This window comes from Danio rerio, chromosome 23 (genome assembly GCF_052040795.2).
Source record: "Danio rerio strain M-AB ecotype USA chromosome 23, GRCz13ab, whole genome shotgun sequence".
Classification (NCBI taxonomy): Eukaryota; Metazoa; Chordata; class Actinopteri; order Cypriniformes; family Danionidae; genus Danio; species Danio rerio.
In genome coordinates, this window is record NC_141043.1 from 29,392,820 (window position 1) to 29,417,816 (window position 24,997).

Here is a 24,997-nt window from a genome sequence, read left to right on the forward strand (position 1 = left end):
TCCCTCAGCTCGAGTGTCGGAGAGGGTGTCAGTAGTGCTGTCAGCAAAGGGACAGACTGGACCCGTCAACCGCCCCGGTCCTTGAAAAACTGCTTGTTCCACCATTACCTGAGTGTCAGCATGAAGCTCCAAGTCAGAAGTACTTTTCCCAGAAATCGATGGGACGTCATGTATTTCACAGACTGAGAAAAGTAAACTCAATATATCAAAAGCTGAAGAGATATTACTTTTTTAACTTTGCATTTTGAAAATGTTTGTAAACAGACAGCATCATTATCAAAATGATCCCTCTTCACATGGACTCGCAAAAGCAACTTTAAAAGCTGCATTTTGCATATTCAGTCCTGTAGTCTGCTACTGTGGCTTTGGGTGTGAAGTATTCATACATGTCTATAAAATTAACATGAATTTAGCATTTTGACGATATCACAAGTATATTTTTTTATGCTGAAAAACAATTCAATTCAATTCATCTTCATTTTTATAGCGCTTTTACAATGTAGATTGTGTCAAAGCAGCTTCACATAGAAGATTATAGTAAATAGAAACAGTGTCAGTCCAGTTTTCAGTTTAAGTTCAGTTTAGTTCAGTGTGGTTTAAATTTCACTGCTGAAAGTCCAAACACTGAAGAGCAAATCCATCGATGTGCAGCTCTATAAGTCCCGAACTTGCTGATGTGTACACATGCTGATGTGTAAATAAAGCCATTTTCCACAATCATGCCAAGTCATTCTTTGAACAGTCAGTTCTAGTTTCAGTTATATTTCCAGCCTGATCTCATGAAGAAACCTAACTATTTTAGGTTTTGTCAGTTTAGTGGCTAATTCAAACAAATTCAGTCACATGAAAACGTAAATTTTTTTTAAAGAATGCAAGGCACAAAAACACAAAGTGACACCCCTAAACACAACCATCATTATAGGATGAACAAATTGAACTGAATTGTATAAATGAGATCCTACAAATTCATACAGATTAACCACTAAATCAAAAAGTTACAAATTGCTGTAAGACATCACTGATATTTCCAGTTGTATTTCAAGAAAGTCTTATTTGATTTGAGGTTTGTTTTTAAAATTTCAAAATTAGTTGTGTTATATTTCAATTTCACAAAGAAACCAGCAACAATAGCCTTATAAAAAGACATAAATTTACTGTACAATGTCTTAATTTAATTTCGTCATAACTGAGAGAAAATCGAATTGTGAAATCAAAATCGTGAATTGAATCAAATAGGGGGTTGACTGAATTGTCACATGCCTACCTAGCATCAGTGCAAAAACAAAGATTACAAAAAATAAATAAATAAGTAGAAAACTGAAGACAAAATATCCCAGGTATGGGTGCTGTCATCTTGTATAATGACATCATAACTAAAAGCAAACCCTTGAACATGTATTATCATGATGCGTTCTAAAAAAACAGTCCTTGTTTTAGTTTACAGATTTTTTTTAAAGTTTACATCAAATCCCATTGTTTTATATGTAGAGTGCCGGATTTATGACCAATACTGCAGCCAGCCACCAGGGGATGATAAGAATACTCTGGCTTCACTTTTCAAGATGCGCTTCACTTCATAAAGATGTATAAATTAGACTGAAAATGCACATATCCTTTTGAGGACCACCAAACCAAGGCCAGGACACAACGCCCATGTTTTCAGCTAAGCCTATAAAACGTCAAAGCTCCATAGAGCTACGCCTGTATTTGTTGAAACAAAAGAAACTCCAGGGGATTGCATCATTAATTTTACTGGTAAGAGTCAGACTGATTTGTCATGAAGTAATCTCAAGCATCTGGAAAGACACAGAAATGCGTGATCAGCATGAGAAAAGCTGAGAGAGCTGGGTGAGAATCACGAGTTACGCCTTAAGATGAACGCCAAGAGCTGGAAACCATCATAAAACACCAGAAACCTCGCAAAACATCAAGAAGAGAACACATACTGTTAGACTTTGCCGCAATTTTACAGTTATTTACTATAAAAACTGCCCAGTAAAATACAGCATACATTCTTTACAGTGCCCTACTGTAATATGCACTGCACTGTGGGTAATTGTAAAACTTTTACAGTAACTTATTCCACATTAGGAATTTACGGTATTCTACTGTAGGGATGTACAATACTGGAAACATCTAAAATTGCCATATTTTGTTATTCTGAAACATATGTTGTTATATGAATACGAATATATTGCAATCTGAATACAATGAATAATAAACAAAAATAATTCAATAAAATTAATTGTTATTAAAGCTACAAAATACTATTTTATGCCTGAATTCTTTAAACAAAATCGTTATACAGTCACAGGCCTCAAAAATATGTGTAAATGTTGCATATCATAGCATAACAGTGCATTTCTTACAATGTGCCTATTGCAACTGATAACACGGCGATATCAATGATGAAATAATATAATGTGCAGCTCTATTCTACTGTAATCAAAGTAATCCAGTACTGCTACTTTAATAAAATAAAAAAATTAAACAACATCACAATTTTTTTAAATAGATTGATAAATGAAAATGATCTTTTAAATAGTTTATAATGTATATAATACCAATGAATAATAAAAATATTGTTTGTGCATGATCTCTTCTCTTGTTTGGAATGTATTAGATTCAATAGTAAATGCTAAAATTAAAGGTTTTGTACTGCTATTGTAAATGACAGCAAAGCTACTGTAAAAATTGTCACATTAATAACTAACATGCATTAAAATGCGCGTTTTACCATAAAAAGAAGTTGTGGTAAGATTATTTTAGTGTAAAATGAAATGTCCCTGCTCCTGTAAAACACATTTACAGATAACTTACGGTGAAAGGGTAGTTAAAATACATACAACATAATTTCTACCAGTGCACTTTCCTAAAAATAAAAGCAACAGTCTTACAGGTGTAGTATTTGTAGGTATTGTTACATTTCTGCTTAATGCTTTGTGAACTATTAGCATAAAATATTACATTTGTCTGCACCTTGATTCAGCAAATGATACAACAGCGTGATTAACTGAGCAAACAGTGACTCAACCACTCAACTGATAATACACACACTCATTAGAGTGTTTACAACCACCATTCCACTTGATATTTGATCCTCCGTTGAGTATGAATGTCATTTACTTGATTTTACACAAGCAACAGCTGCACTACTGGCAGACTGAGATGTGTTATGCTTTTTTTTTCCATTAAGGATATTTCGCTCATAAAAGTATTATTCATTCCACTGTCGAACTAAGCAGAGAAAAATCTGAAGTCAGCACTTTTAAACAGAAGGGTAAAAGCTTATAATCCCAACTTTCAGATGAAGTGTTTAAAAAAAAAATCAAATAAAATATAAATGAATTTATATTTATAACCAAACAACAAGATGTTTAAAACCTAAACTTTTAAAATGAAAGATGTAACTATATATAAAAAAACAATAAAAAATCTAAATATTAATAATTATTGAAACCAAACATCACTTAAGAACAGAGTGGTAACTGCGCTTCTGAATCATTTAATTTAAACTGACAGTTTTAATAGATTCACATAAATTAACCAAACTTACCACATTTTGCTACATTTTTTAAATGAGATACACAATTAAAAATGTAAACCACGGCGAAAACACATTAGAATCAACCAAATATTTTAGATGTAGCCTCTGCAAGTCATTATAAGTCATGAATATTCTTTTTTTTTTCCTTCACTCAGCTCTACTGCCTAAAATACAGAAAAGTCAAAAGCTTCACAAAGAGCATTACCGTGTTAACTGTTTTGCATAACTAGATCATGATGGATGATGGCTATTACACACATATCATTAGTCTCACAGAGTGGTCGCCTTAAGCAAAAAGAAAAAAAAAACACAAAATTTGGCACAGCCCATTTAAAAGGGAACGCTTTCAACAAGAGTAGATGTACTGCTCTGTGATTTAAGTCTCGTGTGTGTACCAAAAAAAAAAAAAAAAAAAGACATTTGGTGGGACAGAAACTTTCATAAAATCGAGAAGAGAAAATGGACACTCCTTCAGCGAATAAATGAAAAAATAAAATAAAAATCATACGAAAAAGGGACCTGAAAGTAACATGTGCATAGATAACAATTTACCAGCTACAAATATTTATACCACCATAGAAATATGTGAGCTCTATTTAAGAACATAAACATTGAGAACAAACTTGGGGAATGAATGAATGAATGAATGAATGAATGAATGAATCAATCAATGAATCAATCAATCAATCAAATCAATCAATCAATCAATCAATCAAATAAATCAATTCTATCTATCTTTCTATCTTTAACATTTTTAAATTAATTACCACAACTGTTTACTATCTTTACTATATACAACCATTTACCATCATTTTTTATGAATGATACTACTAATAATAACAGTTATTATTATTATTATTATTATTATTATTATTATTATTATTATTATTATATACTGAACTAATGTTCTTGTGCATTTAACAATTCATATAACATTTAAAATAATTTCAAATTAATTCAAAAGTGCTACTATTACTCGACGATGACTATGAATAATTTATATAACATTAATAAAAATGCCACTATTACTATATTAATGTTACTATTACTCTATTAATGTTACTATTACTATATTAAAAAATGCTACCATTACTCGATGACTGTGAATAATTCATATAACATTATTAAAAATAATTATTTAAATTAATTCAAGAGTACTACTATTACTCGATGACGACTGCGAATAATTTATATAATATTTTTAATAATTGATTAAAGTAATTAAAAAGTGCTACTATTACTCAATGACTTTGATGATGCGACTACTACTAATTAATACTGTTATTATTATTATCATAAATAATATAATAACGGTCAATTTTAGCATACCCAATTCACTTGTACCACATCTTTTGGACTTTTGGAGAGAAACAGGAGCACCCGGAGGAAACCCATGCAACATACACACGCAAACTCCACACAGAAATGCCAACTGACCCAGCCGAGGCTCAAACCAGCGACCTTCTTGCTGTGAGGTGAACGTGCTACCAACTGTTATTATTATTATGACTGCTAGCATTACCATCATTATCTACAAACTAATATGCCAATTAGTTTTATGGCCAGCTGAATAACACTATCACAGACTTGTTTCACAGAGCGTTCATTATCAGCGCTGAAATCTGAAATCATAAATCCAGACTGATCTTCGAATGATTTGAGCGATCCTGATGAAATCTTGTCTGACAGTCTGCCGGTGCAGTAGTAGGGCAGTTGGGCTGGGAATTGAAGGAGTGTTAAGCAACCCACAGGAGCCACAAGCAGACGCTACTCACTCATTAATTACTGCAGCTAATCACCCGGCCAGGCATTCTGGGACATGTTGGGTGTCTTTAGCTTCAACTTCTAGAACTAATTTGTGTCGAGATGCTATTTACTGTAGTTACAGGAACGATTTCAATTATTCAAGACGTTTCTCCACCTGTGGTGTGGAATTGTGTTTGAGGCTGATAGATGGTGGGTGGTTTGAGAGAGGTGGACGTCTATGTACTATTGTCTGAGGTGATATTACACAACGCCACTCTCTCGCTGGCCTTCAATAGCCTTTCAGAGAGTGAAAAGCAGCTGCATTCTGAGCCAAAATGGCTTTGATTTTGAAATATTTCAAAATGACACTGATTTTTGGACTCTCTCTTAAGATTACCCTTCAAACAACACAGGGAGAATCAAAACTGCACACTACACGGGAAGTGGACTCCACTATCAAACAGAAAATGTTATTTTGAGCTTTTTATATAACAAATCATCAATCTACACACACATATTAAGAAGTATACACAGTAGAACTGTTTTAATCACTTAATTATTGATAATGTTAAATATTCTTTGATATATCAGAATGATTTCTGAAGGATCGCATGAAACTGATGACTTGATTATTGATGTTGAAATGCAACTTTTAAAATCACTGGGAAAATCTAATTTGGAAACATCTTGGAATACAGAACTACAGACCGCAAAAGTTTAAATTTACCATCAAATGTTTAGGATTAGTAATTTTTTATTTATTATTCCTATTTACTTTTTTAAATATACATATACAATTGAAGTCATTATTATTAGCCCCCCTGATTTATTAGCCCCTCTGTCTCAATTTCTGTTAAACAGAGAAGATTTTTCAACACATTTCTAAACATATTAATGTTTTAATAACTCATTTCTAATGACTGATTTATTTAATCTTTGCCATCATGACAGTAAATAATATTTGACTAAATATTTTTCAAGACACTTCTATACACCTTTAAGAGACATTTAAAGGCTTAACTAGGTTAATTAGAATAACTAGGCAGGGCAGGGTAATTAGGCAAGTTATTGTACAACGATGGTTTGTTCTGCAGATTATCAAAAAAGTAAATAAATAAATAAAATTGCTTAAAGGGGCTAATAATTTTGACCCTAAAATGGCTTTTAAAAAATTAAAACAGATTTTATTTAAGCAGAAATAAAACAAATAAGACTTTCTCCAGAAGATAAAAAAAATGTTATGATAAAAAGATGTTATCAGACATCCTGTGAAAATTCCCTTGCTCTGTAAAACAATTTGTGAAATATTAAAAAATAATAATAATTTAAAGGGGGGCTAAAAATTCTGACTTCAACTGTACACACACACACACACACATTAATGTTATATCATCTATAATATTCTACCACATCTAAAATAAATCTGTGCTGCTGACGTCTATGTTTGGCGATGTTGCAGGGCATTGTACAGTATGTTAACATGGTTAGTGATTTTGTGAGCAGGGAGCAGTAAACAACGTGAATGAACCCTATTAATAAAGCAGACATGAGTGTCATGCCTACAGAGGGCAAAATGTTTGCAAAGTTCTATTCTCTCTCTCTCACATTCAAAACCAACACTGTTTCACTGATTACTTTTATATATATACATATATATATATATACACATACATTCATACATACATACATACATACATACATACATACATACATACACATATATATATATATATATATATATATATATATATTTATATAATTCATTCATTTTTTTGAGTATTTTTAAAAATGCACAAAAGAGCAAGCTTTTTATTGTAAACATGAAAACATGAAATTGCTACTTTTGATTTTTTTTCACCCAGAATGTGCCACATTCTGTGACAATCTATTTTATACAGCTAATTCCACTTTTATGGCTGGATTCAATGCATTTCAGTCATTTTCATCAATTTTCTGCATCACAAAAAAAAAAATTAAATCATGTTGTATTTGTTATTTGGCTACAGATTAGTTCATGCACATAAAGGTCACAAATCTGCGTCAATTCAACGATTTCATGAATTCATACATTGAAATCCCCTAAAGGTTATTCTCAAATGAAAAAGAAAAAAACTCTCCGCATACTAGCCATTCTTTTCCTTTCCTTCTTTCCATATTCTTTATGTTCCTCAATGTCTCAGGAGGCCAGAGATACTCTCTTTTCCACCCGGGACGCTCAATGTGAGTGACAAAGCCTTATTGAATGTTTGTCTCCCGTCGCTCACCTGCTGAGACAAATTTCATATAACTCCGTCTACGCCCGGGGAAAATGTAATCAGAGGACTGGGGCGCGCGCATACAAATAAAAGATCAGATCGTATGGAAATGGCTTCGCATTTTTCAGGACAGGCTTGAATGGGCTGAAACACTATCCTTTACACACAGGGTGGAGTGAAGTTTGCCACAAAAAAAAAAAAAAAAAACAGGGAGCAGCAAAAAAGGCATAACCCTGACGGCACATTGCATCCTTGAAATCGCACAGGAAAAGGCCTATAGCCGACGGAGGCTCAGTTCGTGGTCTTTGTACTCTAATGAGAGCTTGCCGGCCAGTGTAAGCCCTTAAAGTTCAGCTTGACGCGGCTGGGCTAAAAATAGCACAAACAATGGAATGGTATCGCGCCTCAAGGGCCTTGAACTATGTGCCACGAGGACCCTGGTTGTGTGAGAAGAGTCTTTTAGAGTTTGCTGCTCAGTTGCTGATCACACTCGGAGCCCCTGCGGATGGTTAATAATAAACCGCTGGGAGAGCGTAAACAGAGGTTTCAAATAAGCCTTCTTGACTATGCTGACTGATCCTCTTAGAGTGGTAAAAAACGCAATGTGGAGAACATCTTGTGCAAGAATCATTTGAAAATATGTACTTAGAACAAAGGCAATAACGCTCTTGAGGCCATGTGGTACTGTTTCATTACAGGTGAAGAGGGTTCTTAGACCTGACGTGAAAAATAATAATACACTTCCATTCTTTGAGAGTGGTTTTACAGAATAAGGTTGGAAATTCAGTATAATACAGTGCATAATTAAATCAAATGCAATAGAACTACACATAAGGCGATAATTTATAATATAATATGATGTAATACTGAACATGCACATATTGATGTACTATGTATTATTTTAACTTTTAGAGTGCCTTTTAAGAACATATTCAGATTGTGGTATTTTACAGTGGTTGTTCATCACAGCACTAAATGACTAAAGACTTAATAGGTGATTTGTTTTCACATTAACACTAGGTAAGTTTACATGGACATCAATAATCTATTTTTAATACGATTAAGACAATACTCTGATTAAGAGTCTACAAAGTAAAGAGCGATTTTTTTATTATTTAATTCAATTAACGAACTAAACAGAAATCAGATTAAGACATGTGAAGTATGCCGATTTCAGTCGCATTATTGAAGACATGTAAACACATTAATTAAACTATTACCTTCATGTAGGATGCTTTGCTGCATTTTGCAACAGGATCATTTATACACACATGGCTGTTTGACACTATTCTCCGCACCTATTGAGTCAGTGAAGGACGACAGACACCTGCATTGCAAAATATAAAAAATTGCGTACAGTGTCAAATTCCATCAAAACAACACACTTTCAGCAGTCCTTACTTCATACTCGCTTTCAATATCTCAGTTTGTCACAGAGGCATGAATGAAATTTCCTGAAGAAAAGTGAAAGTTTCGAACTGCAGTTAAATCTGAAGAATTAAAAATGAAACACCCAAAACTACATGAAACTCTTAAGGAAATGTGTATAGCATGGTGACACAATGATGTTAATCAAATTTTGTGCTATAACTTGTAAAACAAGATAATTAAAGGAACATTCAAAAAGCAACTCATGTAAACACCTAAATCATATTATTGTCTTATTCAGATTAAGGCAAATAATTTGATTACTGAAGTCCATGTAAATGTATTCATTGTGACTATTTATAGGTCTGTTAATTAGCTTGGTATGGTAAGGTTTCATTTGTTAATTTAATTAAAAGCAATGGCAATTAAAAAAGTATTTATAAATCTGAGGAGATGTTAATTTTTTTGTTAATTCCCAATAACATATTAAAATCAAACTCATTTAATGGAGTTACACTCAAAAAAAAGTTAGCTGTTTGTTCAAACTACTTATATAAAATGAGCTGAACGAACACAGTTCTTGAGTTTTTTTGGGGCGATAAACTTAATTGATTTATGTTCAATCCACCTAAATTTGCTAACTATAAAATAAAGCTAACTTGATTTCTTTATGTTGTCCCAACACAAATATATTGTACTGTATGGAACCCAGCATTTTTTACAGTGTAATACCTAATAAAATTCAATATTTCTCACTGTTGGTTTTAATGCATTAACTAATGTTTACCAACGAGACCTTATTGTGTTTCCTATTGTACTTTATCCATTTTTTGAAAATTAAAATATTCAAATATTAAATTACTCCTAGCATGTATATGCAATAAAGCAATACAGTAAGTACTTTTGGTTAAAGTAATCTTTTTTGCAGTTTATGCCAATATAAAGATAATACCTTATATTGTGCTAAAAGCTTTCGCAATTAATTGCTACAAGACCATTTAATTCGGGCAAAAGCATGAATAAAATAAATAAAATGAAGTGCAAATTAAATTAACCAAATTAATTTTATGCGTGGGGTAATTATAATTGTAATTATGACAACAATTCGGCCCTCAAGTTTACAGTAACATGTCCAAGGTAGAAGACCTACAATCAGGATTAACGAAAATGCTGGATGATTCATCACTCTCTTTATCCATCAACCAAAAAAGGATTCGTTCAGTTGTTCTGATAGCTGTAAAAAATAAAATGAAATAAAAATCCTGAAAATATGTCTGGATCCATCCCTGTTGATCTTTCAGTAGGCTCTACCTACTGAACATTATTAGTTAGACATAAATGATGCCAGTAAGAAAACTGTACAATTTTGGTTAAAGATGAAAGAGACTGTATCAGATTTGTTTCAATTCTGATTTTGTACCATTTTTTTCAGTATTACTGTTTTTATTTCACTTTTCTGTTGGGTGGATCTCAGGTTTTGTTGTATATATGAACTGAGGCAAAACTAAACTGAACTGAATTTTAACTTCAAATTACTTTAATCTTCTATGTGAAGCTGCTTTGACACAATCTACATTGTAAAATGCGCTAAAGAAATAAAGGTGAATTGAATTGAGTTTAGTTCAAAATATAAAATGTTAAATAAAAAAAAATAAAAAAATTTACAGTAGGGCGCTGCGGTGGTGCAGTGGGTAGCGCTGTCGCCTCACAGCAAGAAGGTTGCTAGTTTGAGCCTCGGCTGGGTCAGTTGGCATTTCTGTGTGGACTTTGCATGTTCTCCCCGTGTTCGCAAGAGTTTCCACCGGGTGCTCCAGTTTCCCCCACAAGTCCAAAGACATGTGCTGTAGGTGAATTGGGTAAGCTAAATTGTCCGTAGTGCATTTGTGAGTGAGTGTGTAGGGTGTTCCCCAGTGATGGGTTGCAGCTAGAAGGGAATCGGCTGTATGAAACATATGCTGGATAAGTAGGCGGTTAATTTCTCTGATTAATAAAGGGACTAAGCTGAAAATGAATGAATGAATGAATGAAGCTTACTAGATTTCACACAAGCTGCATATCTATGGCTAATAATGTGGTTTACATTGGACGCATTATCATATATTTAACACGTCATTCCGTGGCAGATACGTATAAAGCATATAATCATCTAAGAGATCATGGTTTCAGCCATACCAAAGTGGTCTACCGAAGCACGAGCCGTTCCTTCCTTCTGCTGCCATAACTTCATTACAGCGGTTTTAAAACGAGGCAAACGACTGAAAGACAGTCAGAAGCCACTCTCGCTCATAAACGTCTGACCCACAGAATCTCATCATTTTAATGACCCGCCGTAACCTCACGCAAGCTCTTCAAGCTTTACCGTCATTCAGCGCCTTCCCTTCCCAGCAGAGCAAACCACTTCCTCTTCAAAAGCATTCCAGATTCCTCAGAGCCAACCGGACAAGGATCTCAATGTGATTTTTGCAAGAGTGCATGACGTTAGCTCTGCATTAGCGGTGATTCTTTGACCTGTGCTGTCAGGTCACGATGTCGAACAGCAGGAGACACAATGCGGAGCTGCTAGCCTTTGTCTGGAGGCCATCTGGGGCATGTTTACAAGCTTCTCCGAATGGGCTTGTGTTCAACACCGACAGGCCGTCTAATGAGCTGAGCTGCTCTTCCAAACCTGCCATTTGCATTCCTTCAGACATCATGTTGAAGGAAGCAATGAACAATCTGCTGGTATTAACTTTCTCTGATGTCCTTCCAAAATGTCTCTTATTTCAAAGTAAATTACATTAACATCACTAATCTGGGAATTTTGAGTTATGCATTAAATCTGACGTTGTTTCTGAGAGAAGAAATTTTTTAAAAAAAGTACATTTATTCTGAGCCAAACCTTTTTAATGAATCTATTCATTACAAATATGATTTAATTGCTACACTTCACCAAAACAATCACTCCAAATCAGTTCATTGAACCAATTTTCTAGTTCTGTATGACACAAGGAATAAAAAAACATTTTAAAAAAACATTATGCAATAGCATGCCAAATAATACAATTTTTGCTAAGTGACAATTATAATAAAAAAGACAGTCAAAAATGAAAGCATCATTACAATTTATAAAAAGTGAACAGCCACGTTTTACTGTTGAATAAAACAAATCAGAAAATTAAACAAAATAAATGTATTTAAAAAAAACACCAGAAAAACATCAGGAGACAAAAAACTGGCACTGCACTGGTATAGATAGATCTGAAGGCATCAAGAATATCTACGAAAATACAAACACCCTAAACAAAGAGGAGTTTGTGCTTTGCTGTCTTACTGTCATCATAAAATGGCTTGCCTGCTCATATTTCAGCATCCATACTAATATCATTACAGATTTTTGGACAGGAAAACCAGCATGTCCAGTCTGATTGGTTTCAGAGATGCATGTTGACATGTAACTACATCGCCTGATGTGGTAACTCATTCAGATCATGTGCTAATGGCAGCCACACAAAGATACATTTGTATCAAATCACTCATTTATTGCAAACCATTGCAATATGTATATAACAATATGGATATTTGCTATATTTTGTTAATTTCTATATATTGTGAGCAGCCATATAATTCACCAAATGCTACTAATTTCGCTGAAAATATATTTTAATTAACTATTTTCACAAAAACATTTAGGGGCTTTTATATTAGCACTTTTGATTCACACAACCATTGATTTGGTGTCAGAATTTAGTTATTTCTGGATAAAAAGAAAACTGTTTTATTAAACAACGGTGTGGACACACAACCTGTACCAGATTCAAAAAGGCCCTAGAATAGGTGGTCTGAGTTGCAGTTCTTTGGTTTGGTTCAGTACACTGTAAAAAAAAAAATAAAATAAAATAATAATAATAACAAAAACACAAGCCATCAAATAGTTTTATGTTGTTTTAACTTATTTTAATGAGTTAATCAGGTCTCAACTAAATGTTTTAAGTTATACAAAGTTTAACTTAATATGTTTGTCAGTTTGATTGATGTAAGTTGAGATAACTAGAATTTGATTTAGCTTAAAAAAATTAAGACACCAAGATTTTTTTTTTACATGATGTTTCACTTTTGATGTGAATGCAAATTTAACTGAATCACAGTAGTGATGTACTATTTCTAAGGTATAAATACATCAAAACGGTTTATTTATGCACTTATTCATTGTGCAAGTGTGACGGATGTGGAGTCAGGACTTTATGGCCCAATCCCAATTCTATTTTTGTACCTCTACCTATTCCCCTTAGCCCTTAAAACAGAGTGTGAAGGAGAAGAGCTTGAAAATTTACCCCTAAGAAATGGGACACCACTACAACAACTATTTTTTTTTAATCACTTAATTTTAACATTCAACAACAACAAATCTGTTAACAAACAGATTATTTCTGTGAGGTAGCTTGAACAATCAAGTTATAAATAACAAATTCTACACTTTTGGACTTTAGTGTAACGGTAAATATTTTTTTAAATTCTTATATAAAAACAGCTTATATTAAACATATAAAAACCTTAACTTAAAATACACTTTAAAACTACAGATGTGTCAAAAAAACAACGAGAATATATATGTATATATATATATATATATATATATATATATATATATATATATATATATATATATGCAGAATAGTCTTATATATTAGAGTCCTGATCGGGAGGTAACATCCTATTACTGTACGTTCGAGTCTGAAACCACGTGATTGGGCCCGATTTCCGATCATGTGATCGGATCTGGACATCCCTAATCATAACAATATAATGAGGCAATAGGATCGTAACTGTACTGTGCATTTACACCGTGGCCATATTCATGCATGTAAACAGAAGAAAACAACATTACGTTATAGAAGACTGTAAAAGGTCATTCACAGCCACTAGACTTTTCTGAAGGGGATTCAAGTGTCATCGATTGACAGAATGTTGTGGGACTACTTTACAAGAGTTATTATTATGGATTCTAGATAGCAAAATTGATCAAGTATTGGGGCATAGACATCCATTTTAGCACAAATAAACTCTATTCCGAATTATTAGGATTATTCAAATAAAAAGCAGCACAGAGTCAGAGTTCCGCACATGAGCCATTGGTTCCAAGAGTGCTACAGCTCCAGCATCAGCCAATGTCTGTTGTTCCAAACACAAACAAACGTCACAAGCCAGATCTAATCTAGGAATTGCAAGGTATGCACGACAGAAGAATATAACAGCGCTCTGCAGGTCCTCAGACTCTTACTCCTGCAGATGTGAGGCTGTTCACTGGGTTTGGTGCAGCAGTGCACAATGTTGTCCTTGAAGCTCGGCATAAATCAAAGCTTGAGCGAACGAAACTCCAGAGGCCTGAGTCTGCCAGAGAAACGATACACTTAATTAACTTATGTCTGCTGAGGTGGGCCTGTGCTGAAAGCCTTGTAATAGAAGAAAGATACCTGTAAAGAGGCTAAGAAAGCCCAGCGAGCCTGCAGAGATGTATGCAGTGCAGCAGAGGCACGCGCACTGGGGGCTTACGTAACACTGTAACACACAGGTCAATTATGCCTCTGCAATGCAACCTCCTGTTAGAATGAAATAAAGCCAGATCTAATAGATGTGAGCGAATTGGTCCCTCACAACAGTAGGGTGATGGGTCTTTCTGAAAGCACACAGTCTTTGTTTAATAAAACAATATCATTTAATTCTCTATGAGCTGCTGACTGTAATGTGCCACTATGGTACTAATATAGACTAAATTATTAGTGTATTTCTCATCTATCTAATATACATAAACACGGTACAAGGACAATTAAACAGTTTTCATATAAATATTCAACATGGTTATTTTAATACTACTATATTACTATTGTCTTCTTTATTAACAGTGTGTATTATTCTTTTTTATTTTTTTATTTTAATGAACACAAAGTTTTTCAATTTAAAGTGATTTTTAATTTATTTACTTTGGTAAAATATAACTTTAAAATGTAAGTTTAAAAATCTCAACAGAAGCTTTGACTGTAAATATGATGTGGAATACATTCAAGTCAATTCAGGCCTTATATGATTAATCGGTATGATCTACTGTATAGTAATTCTAGTAGTTAGAATTCTGGTATTTCCAGTGTTTAAGTTTTTGTTATATGTATATGATTTTTCTAAAAATGATTTTTTTTGATGGTTTTTATTCGGTGTCTATGACTTTAAAGCCGAAATATTCCCATAATCCTGTTTTTCTTTAATTTGAATTAGTCTATTAATGCTTCTAAAGTGGAAGACGCCATCATCCCACTTTTCAGCGCTTTCCTGTTTGTTTGTTGTTGTTTTTTTGTGGGCTTTCCGCATAGTTTGGTCGCGCATTTCCGATTGGGCAGAACAAAAGTGTGCTCACTCAATTGGATAGTAAGACTGTTTAGCTAATTGCAACGTTTCAAATCGCAACTGTGATTCGATTAATCGCACAGCCCTAATACATGGGATGGGACAAAAATCCTCTGGGCTCGACAGAAAACGTATTAACTCGCAGATCTCCACCTAAATCTGAGCCAATCGCAATAAGGCGCAGAGGAGCTGCCAGTTGCAGGCATTCACATGTGGTAAACATGGATGCACGTGTATTTCCTCAGCTTGAGCCAGAATTGAGCTCCTCGTACGGGGTGTTACAGAGGCCCTGGACAAACAAAGAGAGGCCTTGGAGTGCCGGTTCATTACAAGACACCCATTGTTTTCACTTTTACTTCACTAGTGGGTGGATTGAAGTCACTCACACCGGAGTGTTCATTGCTCTTAAAAAAACAATGACCAAATAACTGTAGATTATTAGGGGGATAAAGATAAAACAACTATATTATACAACCAAACACTGAGACAAGAATTACTGGAAAAATGTAGAAAATATATGTATTATACACTCACCGGCCACTTTGTTAGGTACACCTTACTACAGTAGTACCAGGTTGGACCTCCTTTTGCCTTCAGAACTGCTTTAATCCTTCGTGGCATAGATTCAACAAGGTTCTGGAAATATTCCTCACAGATTTTGGTCCATATTGAGATGATAGCACTGTTGCCTTCCTATCAGCTCGACCAGCCTGGCCATTCTCCTCTGACCTCTGGCATCAACAAGGCATTTGTGTCCACAAAACTGCCACTCACTGGATATTTTCTCTTCTTCTGACCATTTTCTCTAAGCCCTAGGGATGGTTGTGCATGAAAGTGCCAGTGGATTAGCAGTTTCTGAAATACTCAGACCAGCCCATCTGGCACAAACAACCATGCCACGTTCAAAGTCACTTAAAAATCTCCTTTTTACGTTAATAAGCAGTTGGACAGGTGTACCTAATAATGTGGCCAGGAAAAAATGTATGAAAACATATGTAAAAATGTATTTACTATTACACATTTGCAGCCCTCAAAAATGATTAATTGTAAATAACATTACATTTCTATAATCAATAAATATAAATTATAATATATATCATAATTTATATTTCATTTTTAAAACATAATTTTAAACTTAATATTTATCAATCCTCAAAAAAGCTTTCACTCTCTAATATGACTAAATGTAGTTTTTTTTTTTTATTAAAACAAATTCTGAATGATGGTCAACCCCTAACACTCAAACACTTCTATAAATCTAAAAAAATCAATAGGACAAAGTTTCAAAATAAACCCATTTTCCCAATTAATCATTTTGTAATGCCCAAAGTGACTTAGTATTTAAAACAAATTATACTTTGCTGCTTGTTCAAATGAGTTAAAACACAATTCCTAAGGTTTTTTTGGGAAAACTTAACTGTTTTAAGTTCAATCCACTTAATATTGCAATAATAATTACATTAACCTAATCGATTTATGTTGTGACAACAAAGAAATTGTGTGAAACCCAGCAATTTTTACAGTGTTGTGTAATTTAATTAAACAAAAATAGTACAAAACTTTGTTGCCTACTTATCTACATCAATACAAACAACCTGACAAACATTCACAAAAAGGTTTAAAATCAAAGCTGATCCATCCATGAAGAATCTCTAATGAATAACCCAAAAAACAACAGAAGAGTTAGTGACTCAGTCATGGCCAAAGAAGCAGGACAAGGACATTTGTTCATCATTTTAGTCAGTGGGAGATAGGAGGCAAAAAAAAAAAAATCTGCTTGTAAAAAATCTCATTTCTCTTTGGTTTCAGTTCCGCTGTTAGCTTTGTCGCAGGTTAAAAGACAAATTGAAAAGGAGATTCAAAAAGAAATGACACATACATCCAATTGCCTAGCCATCCAATTACCTTGATCTCTCTGCTCGTGCCGTGCTCTTCTTTCTCTAAAAGCGCATTCATTACACACCCTGACAACTTTCCACAAAACATAATCCTACATGGACTGTCAAACATTTTTCCTGGTTCACTTTGCTGGTCATTTCATGCTAAAAGTACTTTATCTTTGCGTATAGTTAAAACACCTGATTTGACATAATTTGGAGATTTTTCAATCATACATGAATATGTTGAACCTTCATGCGTCAATTTAATGGATGAAAAATGCCTGTCAAAATACCATCATAATAAGTAAGCATTATGTTTAATATTTTTTACACTTTAATGACAGATTTTTTGACCATCATCATACTTGCAAAACATGTTTTTTTTTTTTTTTAGTTTGTTTACATACTCTCACTAGCTACCTTCCCATCAACCTATTTTTATGCGCATTTGGGATATGCACAAAAAAAATGGTTGACGGAAACACCAATATGTGCACCAATTTTGAAAATGTGCATAAAAACATATGCGCATAACCGAGTAGAATCAACTTTTCTGAATTTTTTATTCGATAAGATAAGATGCTCATAAACTATGATTGAGACACTTTTACCGAATAGATTCCAGTATGTGTATTAAAAAAAAAAAAGTCATGTGATTTTGTTATGAGATTATGTGAAGATGAAAATGTGTGTGAATGGACAAACCAGCAGGCTGACTGCATTTTAAAACATCTAAAATGTAGTTTTGGTCGTTCTAAAATGCTTTACCCATTTCAGTATTTGTGTTATTAGATTTTTTATTACCTCCAGAACTGTCAAGACCGTCTGTGCTCCGCGTCTCACACCTTTAAACGGCATTGTGCGTTCAATGCACGTTGGCACTGTCTTCGAGGCGCAAGCAATTTATTAAATAAAGAATAAAGAATGCCCCAGCTTCTCCTACTGCAGCAAATTCAGTTTTTACTGTTGATATTTGGTGACAGTTAATCAGGAAGTGCCGATTTTGTTCTCTTTGACTACTTGGATGAAAACACTGCATTATTTGCATGTCTTATTTGCGATATTTCAGTTTTGTGCGTACATTTAACTTGCATCTTTGGATGGAAACAAAGCTAATGTTGCTTTATTATTGAAAACCTAATAAATCTATTATTTTCCATATACTAAAGGACAAGAAAATAACAATTTTGGAAAAGTCAGCAATCAGAATTGTTTTTATTTTGTGCATCAAACAATGAAAATACTTAATTTCATGCCCATATAAATCTCTCAATATGTACATACAAAACACCCACATAATTCTAATTAAATATTTGTAATTAATTTGGCCTGCGGTGCTCAAAAGCAGAAAATGGGGAGAAATGAATTATTTGCTCCAAAGGACAAACCAGAAAAATGTGCCAAAAAAATTTACACATTGTAAATAAATTATAATTAAAATAAATATACAATTGTGAAGTCTTGCCAACAAAATGAAAGACTTCTAAGAAGGAATACATGACTTTTTGTTTAATGGCATGAAATACTGCAGATGGTTCAATGGATTTCAATGAGGGCATTTTGTCCTGAAGACAGGACACAAAATAGGTTTATGAAAGAAAATGAAGATGAAATTTGAAAGTTTCAATAGAAGAACAACTTGGTATGCCAAAATGTTTGTCAGAAGGGTTAAAGGTCAGTGTCAGGCTTTAGGTGTTTGATCAGTGTGACTGATTGAGACGGTGTGTTTTTCTCTTAAGCAGCTCATTAGAGTGCATGGTGTTCTCTCCTTCACATCTGGCTGTGGGACAGTAGTGACCCGCTGAGCTCTGGATCTGATTAACGGACTGGTCAAAGCTCCACTTCATCCCAAACAGCTGTGAATGCGCTGTTCTGCCTCGACTAAAAAAAAAAAACATGCCGTAAAAGTGGGCCGTTTACAAGGGCTGTTTTCCCACGCAGATTCTCTGAGTTACAGATGAGCAGGAGAAACTGCAGGAGAAAAACTAGAGGTGGAAAACAGAGGAGGACGAGGTGAAGAGGAGACCGCTGGACAATCCATCACACTCAACATCTCTGCTGCTCCAAGACATGTTTAGTAAGTGAGTTTGAGTGTAGGTGTGTGTGTTTGTGTTGAGCTGACCATATTTTAAGGGTGGAAACTGTCCTAGTCAGTTTTCATCTAAAACATTTAGCCTCTCTCTATATAAATACAAACACACACACACACACACACACACACACACAAACACACACACACACACACACACACACAAAGTAATATTAATAATATCAATAATAATATAATACATGTTGATATCACATTCTTTTATAATAACAACTATGAATTATATTATTATTATTATTATGATCATATATTTTTATTATTAATTATTATTATTATAGGTGTGTAGCATATGTATGTATCTATTTTTTTTTAAGAAACATCAACATTTTCTGCCTCAAGTTGAGATCTCTGCACATTTACAATGTGATGCAATGCTGATGAAAAAACCCTTTCACCCCCCACAAAAAAGCAAAAAACCTAATAAATAAGGGATGCAGCTTTGCATCAGAAAGATTAAAGAAAGATTTATTTACAGTTCCTAAATAAACTTGTGAAATGCACGGAATGACATTGAGTTAATGCAAAAAAAACTCAAAACAGATTTGCAAATCTCTGTATTATATCGATGATAGTAAACAAAGAACATCAAGTTGTATTTAATACAGCCTGCGACATGACACGGCTCTCCTGATTGAAACGAGGATGGAGCTTCCTCAGCATCAACATCCACGCTTGTCATCGTTTTTAACTATCCGCTACATACTTGATCACTGATATTGCGCATGTTAAGCAAGTTTGAAATAAACACAATGGTCCCTGCTGATCAAAGCACATATCACGATTCATTTAATATCCCAATCAGTTATAGTTTATTTAGATGACACTAGATACAAAAACTGTATCTGATTAAAAATTGACAGCCATCATCACTGTTGTCTATTTCAAATTTTAAAGAAAAAAAAGTTAAAAACAAATAAATAACAAATGTTTTCCTTCATAAGGCTTGCACAATATATAACTTCAGCATCGATTTTGCCATGTGTGCACCTGCAATAGTCAAATCGCAACATATGCAATGTTGAGTCTGAATTATAGTTAGAACACATGCGATTTGTAGTCACAGCTAAGTTTAACTATAACAGAGTGAAAATGTATCACTTGCATGTGTTTTAAGGCCTGTGACTAGACATTTGAAGAGAGTTTAAAACATTTGGACGCAAAAACGTGGACGTGTAACAAAGATTAATTGTATTTAATTAAGAAAAAAAAAATTCTTACTTATAATTTTTGTATTTTTTCTACTCCGAATATCTACATTTCAATGTGAAAATAAGATTGTTTTGCTTACCTTGGCAGATAATCCATTCATTCATTCATTCATTCATTCATTTTCTTATCGGCTTAGTCCCTTTATTAATCTGGGGTCGCCACAGTGGAATGAACCGCCAACTTATTCAGCATGTTTTTACGCAGCGGATGCCCTTCCAGCCGCAACCCATCTCTGGGAAACATCCACACAAACTCATTGACACACAAACTCATACAATACAGACAATTTAATCTACCCAATTCACCTGTACCGCGTGTCTTTTGACTCCACACAGAAACGCCAACTGAGAAGAGGCTCGAACCAGCAACCTTCTTGCTGTGAGACGACAGCACTACCTACTGCGCCACTGCGTCACCTTGGCAGATAATTGTGGTTGTTAATTTTGACTTATTTCTTCTGAAGGAAAAAATAATAATTTATTTGATCTAATAATTTTGAGATATTTGGACAAAAAAACGAGAAAAACCAAAATAAGATTTTTATTTTTTTTTTGCATTGTGATTATTCAACTGATGTACCTGAATAATTTTTGACTTTGCAGAAAACTGTCAAATAATCAAACCATCTTGTGAAACTGTATACATATCACAATATTTATCAAGGAAAAATGTAATATTACAATATCAGAGTATCCGGTAACGCTTTATAATAGGGTTGTATTTGTTAATATTAGTTAATGCATTTACTAACATTAACAACCAATGAACAATGTTACCAAGCATGAATTGGATGTTAATGCACTAGTAAATAATTAATATGATTAATAAATGCTAAATTATGAATTATAAATGCTGTACAAGCATTGTTTATAATTAGTTATTATTAGTCATAAATGTTGTTATTTAAAAAGCTGGACCGCATATAACATGCTGCAGTACGATCTTCACCTACCCATCATTGTATTTTGTACAAGTTTGTACATGGTTGGATGGTTTTTTCTGCACCAAATATATTATAGAACATAAAATTCCTATAAATTACATTTAATTGTTACTAGAGTATTTATGGAGTTTGGTAAAACAGTGTTTTCCTCCTTTGGCCCTACATTATGGAATGAAATGCAGTGTTATCATGTTAGAAAACAATTCTAGTGCTAAATATTTTTAAATCATAGCTGGAAAAATCATGTGACTTTGTGTAAATTTTAATTTGTAATATTTTATGCATGTCTAATTTTGTATCTGAAACCTTTTGTACCGCCATTTTGGCCAGGACCCCCTGGTAGAAGAGATGCACATCTTAATGGGAAATTCCTAGTAAAATAAAGGATAAATAAAAATAAAAATAAAATAGTTAATGTTAGTAAATACATGAATTAATGAAACCTTATTGTAAAGTGTGACCAATTTTTCCAATATTGTGCAGCAATAGCCTTCATCTTAAGTAAATATCTAAAAAATAAACATCATGAATTTTCAATTATGACATTGTAATGCCTAAGTTCACTTTTACTTTCATTTGTGACAATCATCCATTCTTAATAGGCTATTCAGCATAAACTCAAAATAATCTTATCAGTACATAAATACAGCAGCATTTCCCCACCCACATTTGTTGCTGTTATATTTAAGTAATTGCCATGCATGCTCGGTTGTAAAGCACTCGATGCTATGAGGGACTGCAGCCGTGGCAGCTTTATGGAGCAGCCCGGAATAAAAGCGCCCGCTGTGTTAAACAGAAATGAGTGTTACAGACACTGCAGTGGCTGAACGATGAGACAGAAACTGCCAACTCAGAGATCCATTCACAAATGACTAGGAGCTGATCCACACAAGCCAACCAGCTACGTACACATCAAGGCTGAAGAATAAATTCAGAGCGGATGCGGTGACATTAATGCAGTCCTTTTTTTTTATTCCCTTCTGCAGAGCTGCGCACAGATATTAAAGTGCACATGAAGTTCACAATAAACTCGTTCTGGGCTTTAAAAGAAAAGGTAGGCAACGACCTTCCCCACAGTCCATATTTGATAGCAGAGCCCGAATAAATCTTTTCCCATTAATTATAGATTCACCAAAGGATGGAGAGGATCTGCGTCTCATAAGCCCGTGCCGGAGGGACCACCTGCATTCTGATGCCCTGTATTATGGTAATGGATGGTTATATAGATCACAGGCATCGTTTGGAGGAATATAAAGCTGTTATGTAACTGTGACCCTTTATTGGTCTGCTGAGGATTCAGCAGCTCACACATCTTAATATTCCAGACAACGACTGTCAAAAAAAACATTAAATAACACAAAAAGTTTGGAAAGGAATAATCACTGCACTTTGATGTCAGCAAAAGACAGGCTTATTAAATGTCAAAGCAAGCCTGAAAGCCAAAGCATGTATGTAATAAAGAGTCAAAATGCGATTTGCACATTAAATTCTTGGCAATAAATTACATATTACGGCACAGACACAAAAATTTGTTTAATGAAAACAATCATCTGTTTGCTATTTAGCGGGTTCATGATATCATTTATGACATATTTGAAGCTGTAATACAGAAACGCCTCTATAATTTCCAATTCACAAACCCCTCTAATAAAAAATCAATCATACATTTTTAGTGGTGCACCTTGAAATATGCAATAGCTGGTAAAATTGAGAGCTCCATGAATTCTCTTAATTTAAGCAGCTGCGGCTGGCAAAATGAGAACTGTAAAAAAAATAAACATCTAAAGCTTTGATTTCGGAAATCCCTCTGATACCCATTGTCAACTTCAAACACTTTTTGCTCCCTCTGCAAACTGTATAATAAACCGGCTTGAAATAAACATATTAATATTTCAAAATGGAGAGATTTTCAAGGTGAAGTTAAAAGTGAACTTGCTCTATCGTACATCTTGTGTCGACGTTTATGAAGCTGTGGCATTTTGTTTTCAACGAATGACTCCTAAGAGAGGTAAAACCTTATCTGAGAGATTTCCTCTGAAAATAAAGAGTCATATTCAAGGAAACAAACAAAACTTGGAAGGAAAAGGTTCTTCAGCAACTACAGACACTCCCATTTACCCCCTCAGGAAAACAATGAGCTTCATGTTGTCAGGCCAATGGAAACACATGGAGGACAATGCTGAAAAAAAATTATGTTCTGGCTGCAGAAAACCAATTTGATATATATATTTTTACATTATAGAGATGTTGATGTGAGGAAAGCTCCATGCCAGTAAAGAATATAGAAAGTGCACACATCAGGAATCCACTGTCAACATGTGGGTTATTAAGTGCATGTTCAATTTTCAAGTTTGCAATAATGTGTGTAATGTTTACAAGAAAAGTCAATGCTCGCTGCACATTTTACAAGAGAAGATATTTCCCAGGAAGCATTTTTTGTTTGTTTGTTTGTTTGTTTATTTTAAAGACGTCTGATAGACATCCAATAACATCTTGGCTGAAGCAAGATTAAAATTAAGCTGTCAGTGAATATCAAATAGACAACTAACAACAGCCAAAAATGTAATTGTTGACTTGTTTTCAAATAGACAGGAATAAATGACTACACATCGGTCTAATCTGTGTATTAAATGAGTAGTTCATTTATAGATTATTGTAAGACGTCTATTAGATTTTCTTTGACAACCCAAATTTAAAACAGTTATAGTCAAGAGGTATATGTTTGGATGTCTATTAGAAGTCTTTTAAGCACAAAATTGTTTTGTTGGTTGCTTCAGAATTCTCACTCTGTATTGGTAGACATTTATTAAAACTTAAAAAGTCTGATAAAAAAAAAAAGTGCATTTGTATTAGTGTTGTCAAATATATCGCTATATTGATAAATATCAATACTGACATTTTAAATACAATAGACTCTTGTTTTTGGTTGGTATGAATACTGGCTTTACTCTTTCGCACTCTCTCATCTCTCCAGCAGGAAGTTGAATAACCATCGGACTATTTACTTATATAATCATTTAGAAGCGTGCAGATATGATCACAATCTAACTGATTAACATGTACAATAAAAAGAAAAGAAAAAAGCACACTCTCTGTGTAACTCAGTGCTTGAAAATAAGATCACATTAAAATGGAAAACATTGTGTTGTTTTAGTAAAAAAAAAATCCTCTTTTTACTTCAGTTGTTTACTCTAAATGCTGTGGAGTTTGTTATTTGCTGTATCAAGAAGGGTATCGATACATTTTAGGGTATTGTATCAAAGTTATCAATCTGTTAAATTTAAGCAATAATCGCTTTTATTTTATAGTTGCCTCATTTTTAAAGAAATCTGTGGTATTTTGACTAAATAAAGCATAAACACAAAATAATATCTACTTAATTCATTTTGATTGAAAGATGTAACTAATTTACTCTCTAAAAACACTGTAAAAATGCAGGGTTCCGCACAATTCATTCATGTTGTCCCAACACAAATCAATAAAGTTAACTTAACACTTATCAAATTTGTGTATTAAAAATAAAAAAAAATGCCCCGATGAAATCTCAAGAAATGTGTTGTTTCAGCT

The 24,997-nt window shown here is 33.7% G+C and overlaps 1 protein-coding gene and 1 long non-coding RNA gene across 5 annotated transcripts in view; one reads left to right on the top strand and one right to left on the bottom strand.

Moving 5' to 3' along the window:
• Positions 1-24,997, bottom strand: part of magi3a (membrane associated guanylate kinase, WW and PDZ domain containing 3a) — a 261,327-nt gene that overhangs the window by 173,661 nt on the left and 62,669 nt on the right.
• Positions 18,946-24,786, top strand: LOC141380498 (uncharacterized). Its single transcript, XR_015523660.1, has 3 exons — positions 18,946-19,248; positions 22,417-22,484; positions 22,557-24,786. It is a non-coding gene; the product is annotated as an uncharacterized LOC141380498 (long non-coding RNA).